The sequence below is a fragment of the Octodon degus genome, unplaced genomic scaffold, assembly GCF_000260255.1.
Source record: "Octodon degus isolate 3935 unplaced genomic scaffold, OctDeg1.0 scaffold00003, whole genome shotgun sequence".
Lineage (NCBI taxonomy): Eukaryota > Metazoa > Chordata > Mammalia > Rodentia > Octodontidae > Octodon > Octodon degus.
In genome coordinates this window covers 17,460,640-17,468,780 of record NW_004524579.1, presented here as the reverse complement: position 1 = coordinate 17,468,780, position 8,141 = coordinate 17,460,640, and positions in this window count along the sequence as shown.

The window sequence follows — 8,141 nt, the reverse complement described above, 5'->3', positions numbered from 1 at the left end:
CTATTGATATACTGTATTACATTTATAAATTTTGAATATTGAACCATCCTTGCATCCCTGGGATGAATCCTACCTGCTCATGGTGTATGATCTTCTTGATGATTTGTTTTATTTTATTTGCTAGGATTTTATTGAGGTTTTTGGCATCTATGTTCATGAGGGAGATTGGCCTGTAGTTCTCTTTCTTAGTTGTGTCTTCCCTCATTTTGGTATTAGTATAATACCTCCAGGAATGATTTTGGGAGGATTGTTTCCTTTCAATTTCATGGAAGAGTTTGAGGAATATAAGGAATACATCTTCTGTACATGTCTTGCAGAATTCAGCTGTGAATCCTTCCAGACCTGGACTTTTCTTTGTCGGTAGGTTTTTAATTATATCTCATATTTCATTGGTTTTTTATTGGGCTATTGAGAGTGGTTATATCTTGTCGATTCAGTTGTGGTTATTTGTACCTTTCTAGGAATCTGTTCATTTCTTCTGTGTCTTCTATTCTGTGAGAGTAAAGATTCTCAAAATAGCTATAGATAATCTTCTGAATTTCCACTGGGTCTGTGGTAATTACACCCTTTTCATTCCTTATTTCTTGTGTTTGAATTTTTTCTTTACTCTTTTTGATGAGGTTAACTAGGGGCTTATTGATTTTATTTAATCTTTCAAAGAACCAACTTTTTTGCTTTTTAATTATTTGAATTGTTTTCTTCATCTCAATTGAATTAATTTCTGCTCTAATCTTTATGATTTCCTCCCGTCTCTGGGCTCTGGGTTTGGTTTGTTCTTCCTTTTCTAGTTGTTGAAGGTGCAGTATTAGGGTACTTATTTGTTCCCGTTCTGTTTTCCTAATGTGTGAGTTCACAGCAATGAATTTCCGTCTGAGAACTGCTTTCATCATATATCATAAATTCTGATAAGCTGTGCTTGAATTTTCATTGAATTGTAGATATTGTTGAATTTCTTGTTTAATTTCATTTGTGACCTTTTGGTTACCGAGTAAGGCATCATTTAACTTCCATGTATTTGAGGTTTTTTTCAGGTTTCTTTTGTCATTTATTTCCAGTTTCATTGCACTGTAGTCAGATAATATATATGGGATAATTTTTGTTTCTTGAATATACTTAAGCATGACCCATGTACCAGTATGTGGTCTATTTTAGAAAATGACCCATGTGCAGCTGAGAAAAAAGGGTATTCAGCTGTGTTTCGGTAGTACACTCTGTATATGTCCACGAAATTCATTTGTTTCAAGCTCTGATTCAGTTCTGTTATTTCTTTGCTAAGTTTTTGTCTGGTTGACCTATCTTTTGAGATAAAGGTGTGTTAAGGTCTCCTGTTAAAATTGTAATATTCGATATTAGCTTTTTCATGTCCATTAAGATTTGTTTTATGAAGTTAGGTGCTCCCGTGTTTGGTGCATACATGTTTGAATGTTACCTCTTCCTCTTGAAATTTTCCCCTAACCAGTACTTAGTGGCCTTCTTTATTTCACTTGATCATTGTTGGTTTGAATTTAAGACTGTCTGACAATAGGATTGCTACCGCTGCTTTTTTCTGAGGTGCTGGGGCATGTAGTATTTTGTTCCATCCTTTGACTTTCAGCCTATGAATGTCTTTATGAGTTAAATGTGTTTCTTGTATACAGCATATTGTTGGATTTTGTTTCCTAATCCACTGTGCCAGTCTATTTCTCTTAATTGGTGAATTGAGTCCATTTACATTGATGGTTAGAATTGAGATGTATTGACTTACGGTTGCCATGTTATTTACCTGTTGTCGTTTACTCCTTTTTCTCCTGTGTTTAATTGCTTGCCCTCTTTAGTTGGTTGCTTCTGATTTCATTCATGGTGCTCTGATCATTTTGGTCCCACTCTAGAACATCTTTCAGTATCCTGTGTAGGGTTGGCTTTGTCAACATGAAATTCTGTAGTTGTTCTTTGTCATGAAAGTATTTCAGTTCTCCATCAAACTTGAAAGAGAATTTTGCAGGGTATAGTGGTCTGGACTGGAATTTGTTAGCATAGAGGACTTGTAGTATTCTATTCCATGCTCTTCTTGACTTCATGGTTTGTGAAGAGAAATCGGCCCTAATTCTGATGGGTTTTCCTTTGAATGTGATCTGCTTCTTTTCTCTAGTGGCTTTCAGTAGATTATTCTTGTGGTGAATTTCCGGGATCTTGACTATTATATGTCTCGGTGTGTTTTTCATTGGCTTGAGGTTACTTGGCATTCTGTATGCTTCGGTTACCTGAATGTCAGATTGTTTCCTCATTTTTGGGAATTTTTCTGCATTACTTCTGTCCATATTTTTTAATGTCTTTTGTATTGACTCTTTCTCACTGATGCCTATTAGTCTCACATTGTTCATCTTTGCATCATCTTGCAGGTGATGGATCATTCTTTCCTGCATTCTCGTTGTTTTTAAGAGATACTTTCCCACCTTTTCACTAGCTGCACCAGCATCTTCAAGATCTGAAACTCTGTCTTCACTTTCATTTAAATGGTTTTGCAAGCTTGTGATTGAGATTTTAATTTCCTCTATATCTCTTTGACTCTGCTTCATGCGATGTATTTCTTTCCTGTATTGCTCATTCAAGGAATCCGTCATTTTTTTGATCTCCTCTATTTTTTTCTCAATGTCTTCTTTAGAAGCAGTTATACATTCTTCTACTGCCGTGTTTTTTTCAGATTGGGTTTCCTCACTATGTTTCTTTAGTTGCTTCTTTACTTCAGATGCTATGAGTTTTGAGAATTCCTTTTTTATTTGAGAAAAAAATTGCACTCTGATTTCCTCTATATCTTTTTGCTGTTGCTTATTTACTATCGATGCTATTAATTCATGCATTTGGGCCGAGCTAATGTCCTCTGCACTTGTTCTGGGTGGGCACTGGATTTCCTCCTTATGTTTCTACATTTGATTCTTTAGTGCAGATATTTTTAATTCAGGGATTTCTTTTTTTATTTCCAATCTGAGTTCCTCTATACCTTTCTGCAGCTGTTTTTTTTTTTTATTTCAGAATCCGTTGATTCATTGCTTTCAGCTCTTTGATTCCCAATTTGTTCTGTGTTAGTGTCCTCTGCACTTGTTATGGTTGGGGTTGGGTTCTGAGGTTGCATTTTGTTCCTTCTACTCATTTTGTGTAGCACTGCCTTCTGACCTTTGTTGTAAATCTTCGTTTTAGTTATAACTTTAGCACATACTGAAGTTCAGGTGCAGATCTACAAAGTTTGGATTTATCCAGCTTTGCCTGGCTTGGGTTAGGCTGCTGTGCTCAGCTGCTTCCTGCTGCTGCCCTTGAAGGTACACCTGTTGTGCCCCTCTGGCAAGATTATTTTTCCTGGACTAGCTGGGTGGTTCTATCCTCTACACTCTCTGCAGGGATTGCAGCTGTAGGTTTTCACCCCAGGCCTGTATGCCAGGCATGAGCTGAATCTAGAGGGGACAAGTTGGAGTAGGGGGATAGGTAGCTCTCCCACACACTCACCGGACCTGGGCTAGGACTCCAGCATTTGTTATTAGTAGATTCCTTTAGGACAACCATTCTTTCTAGGGTGAGATGGTATCTTAGTGTTGTTTTATTTTGCATTTTTGAATGACCAGTGCTGTGGAACATATTTTCATATATTTATTTGCCATTTGTATTTCTTCCTCTGAGAAGTATGTATTCACTTCAGGTGCTCATTTTTGGATTGTGTCTTTGAATTTTAGGGGCCTGATTTTTTTAGTTCTTTACATATTCTAGATAGCAGTTCCTTGTCTGAGTGATTGTTGGTTATGATTGTGCTACTAATTCCATCAGCAGATTGAAAATAGCAGTTAATGCTTAAAATTTTCACTTTGACTAACTCTATATGCTAATATCTGTAATCAGAGAAAATACGTTGAAGACAGCAATGTGCAGTATAAAAACCATGGTTGGATATGTCGCATCTTGTTTTCCTAAATATGTACCACTTCTATTGCCTTATCAATTATGATTATATTACCTTTAAAAAAACTTTAAAAAAGTGTTTGGAAGCCTCCTAATGTTCCTTAAAAATAGCATTCAGTTAACCCTCTATTCCACACTCCGCACTTTGGTGCTAATCGTGACTGAAGCCACTAGATACACACCAGAGGGAGCAGCCTCACTGTCAGCTACACTTCAGCTGAGTATGTGCCAGGTTCCTGAAGCACAGTGTGAAAGGAGAAGATATGACCGCTGCTATTTGCAATCATCAACTTTCAGTGGGCAGTCAGCAGCTGTGGCCATCAGTCATTGCTTCTCACTCAGCAACAGACAGAGCAGAACTGGTTTCTGGAAGGAAGCACTGTTGCCGCACCAGCCCACCAGCTGTGGAACTGGGACACAGTGGAAGAGTCCACTTCACACAGTGACCTTTTGTGAACCCCGCTGTCTGTGACAATGTGGGAATCAGAGACATGCGTACCTAATGTATCTGTGGATTCCACAAGACAGATTTTGCCGAATGTAGAGTTCCAGTTGACATTTCTCTAGCTATCTGCCATAAGCTATGAAAGGAGTAAAAAAGAAGTGTTAAATTGTTAAGCAGAATATAGAACTACACACACACACACACACACACACACACACACACAAAAAAAAAAAAGATTATGGGTTTGCTATAGACTGTTCTCATTTCTTGTTCCTGACAGAAAATAGATTCACAAAATAGGAATAGTGATATGGTTTAGATCTAACAAGATTACCAAAGGTCTTACATGTTTTCAGGGTAATAAGATCGTGGAGCAATATACTCACCGGTATGCTCATCCACTGAAGATTTCAGTAGTTGGATGTGCTGGTAGGAGCAGCTTGGTGTTGGGTCACCAGGAAAATAACCTGGAAGAGTTGGTTCTTATTATTACTTCTCCTCCTCCTCCTGCTCCTCCTGCTCCTCCTCCTCCTTATTCTTTTTCCTTCTCTCTCTCTATCTCCCCCCTGTCTCTCCCCCCACTCTCTTTCTCCCATATAAGTAATCTTCATAGTTTTTTGAGGCAGAGGAAAAAAAGAACGTATCCTTTCCAGGATATCCAACAGGAAGAGAAAGAATGACGCTCTTAAGAGTGGACAGGCCTCCACATGGAGAATGCAAACCTACAGCTCAGATGTGAAAGAAAGAAAATGAAGCATTAAACACGGTGTGAATTTCATGGCAGTTATCCAGGCATATCAGATATATTCAACATAAACATTATCAAGAAGACTCAGAATTTCCAAAATGCTTATTTTAGATAAAATGCATTACTATAATGAAATTGGAATTGCTCTTTATGTAGATCTCATCCATCTCTGAAATTCTGATTGTCTGCATAGAAGAGGTTCCATCAATTCTAAGTAGAGTTCTACATAGACACAACTCTGAATACAGAATGCACTATATCAAAATAAAGAAAGAAGGAAAACACACTAAATTTCCAAGAGGTAAAGGTGCTATAAGCTATCCTGCTACCAAAATGCCTCTGGTTGTAGAAAGAAGAAATTATGCTTGCCTAGATAAAAACTCTTTCCTTGGGCAGATGATAAGAAATCATCTAGGAGTAATGATTATATAAATTATAGTAGCAAACAAGCTGGAGGCCTTTGAAATTCATGAAACATGACAAGAGGATTGGATCTATACCCTTGCACAACTTTAAAAGCATTGTACCTGGGAATTTATTCATTTTTATATTTTATTTTTTTATGTGTTTGGTACAGTGTCTCTGTACACAACTCAATCTTTTAGTGGTCCTCCTGTTTTCAGTCTCCCCAGAGCTTGAAGTAGAGGCATGCACTACCATGCTGGGTCTATGTGACCAGCTCAGCCCACCCAGTAGTGGTGTCAGGATTGAACCCTGGTCACAGCACTTGCCTAACCAGGCCCTTATTCCACTGAGCTACTTGCCAGCTGTTGTACCTGTGAATTTAAAGGATGAACTTTTATAACTTCCAATATTAATTTATTAATGAGTATGTGTGTTGGAAAATGCATAAAATAAAAGTAGAAAGGCAAGCTATAAATTTAACTATGTTTATTAAAAATGCCTACTCTTCTTATTGGTAGATGAGAAACACATTTTTAGAAGAGAAGCATAATTCTTGAAATCCAGATTCTCTTGTGGTCACAAAAATGTTCTGAAACCTATTGAGCAAGCACTGAGGCTCATTTTGTTGGGTATTTGGACCTTATTTTGTTACATAGTATAAAGTAACAAGGAACATACTTTTGATAGTCACAGCTTCTTGATGAGATCAAGTCCAGTGAGGAAAGAAAGTCTAAAACAATAAATTTACTTTGATCTGAATAGGTTCATATAAAAATCATAGGCTATCCAAACTCGTGAACACCACCATCTTTGTCTTTCTGTTTTCTAGAAAAAATTAAAAGAGAAGGCACAGCATTAATATCCAACCTAAGTTTCAATTTCTGAAAATCAAATGAGTGATAAGTCTATAAAAGTTATCTTGGTTTAAGTTAAATAAACTAGAAGAATATAACTGCCATGTTTTATTTTATATTGCTATAAAGTATTGAAAAAAATTAGTGGAATCTAAAACAGCAGTGGGGGGCCAGCGAGATAGCTCGGTAGAATAAGCGCCTGCCTGGCAAGTGCATGGTCCTGAGTTAAATCCCCAGTACTGCAAATGAATAAATAAATTAATTAATTGGCAATGTGGCATGACTAGTTGCAAAGGAAAGCATCTTTTGTCACCTATGTCACAGTCACATACTCTCTTACTCAACTTGAGCACGGCTTCTCTGGGATTCCCAAGTTCCTTCCCAATAGGTGTGTGACACTTGGAGTTCTCTTGTTATTGCTTTGAGTGTTACTAAGTTTCACTCAGATTTAAGATTCAGCAAGTGTCACGAAGACCCTGAGTGCCACTCCATGTACAAGTAGAAAAAATTTTTTTTTGGTGTTGGCAATTACCATACAAGAAACCTTGTTAATTTCCCCATCATCTTCCCCAGTGCATAAACTATATATACTTTTTTTAAAAAACCCTCAATTTTTCATTCCTGGAACCACGACTACAGTTATCAGGTACTATACACCTGTTGTAAAGAAAATAAAGAAAAACAAAGCTACAAAAGATAAAAGACCTCAGAAATGTCCATCTAATTGACACTACGTGGCATTCTCCAGTAGCTGTGCTTTTTGCTAACTGTGGCTATGACAGACGTGGACCAGAAGGGTTTCCTATTTAAGCTGCAGTAATGTTTCTGACTATGGATCATTGTTGCCTCTGTGGCAGATCTTTATAGTTGCTCTAACACATTTGGGATGACTGTCTGCAAGTAACCTGCAATGCTCAGATAACTACATGACATTCTTCTGAGATGAAGAGATCTGTTCTCCATCTACTAATCAGAAAATATACCATATGAAATTGTCAGGTAGAACTTGAGTCCTTGCCCACATTCTCGGGTATATAAATCAGTACATTTCCTTAGTGTGAAGAGATCCCCTTTCTCCACATCCTAACTCTTCTTGGGCATAATCATCTTTCTAAAGATCAAGAGCCCCTGGCAAGCGTAAGTCCTGAGTTCAATTCGAAAAAAAAAAAAAATGTAAAGATCATGAGCATAAAACATAACATTTTATTGGAAATTTAAGGGACCTTTCTTTAATTATTTTGAGGATCAATGTTTTAAAATGTATTTATCAGGATTCTCCAATCTACATACAAAATAGTTAGGATAGATACTTTCTATTAGTTCAATGGGAAGAGAGATTTGTACTAATAGTGTTTAGACCAGATATCACGGCTGTATCTTGTACTCTAACAACTATGAACATAACAATATGCAATGTATTAATTATTGTAACTGTCCTATTAACCTGTTCTGAAACTGTCTCACTGCTATTTCTTTCTCATTAAAATTAATTATAAAAGGATTCTTCAATCTATAATAGAGAGGGTACAAGCATTTACTTTTGGCACTATAGTGGAGAGGAAACAATCCCTTATGCTTTTTTCCCACATTCTTGGTTTCCACTATTTCCATTAGAGAAGTATTTTTTGCTAAGACTTTACATTTCCCATATGTTTCTTAAATATCATCAAATTTTGTCTCTTGGGCCCTGGTAGTTGATGTATATATGTTTGTAAAAGTTGATATTGCTAGTGCTAAAAAAATAGAATTGACTCAAAGATAAAGT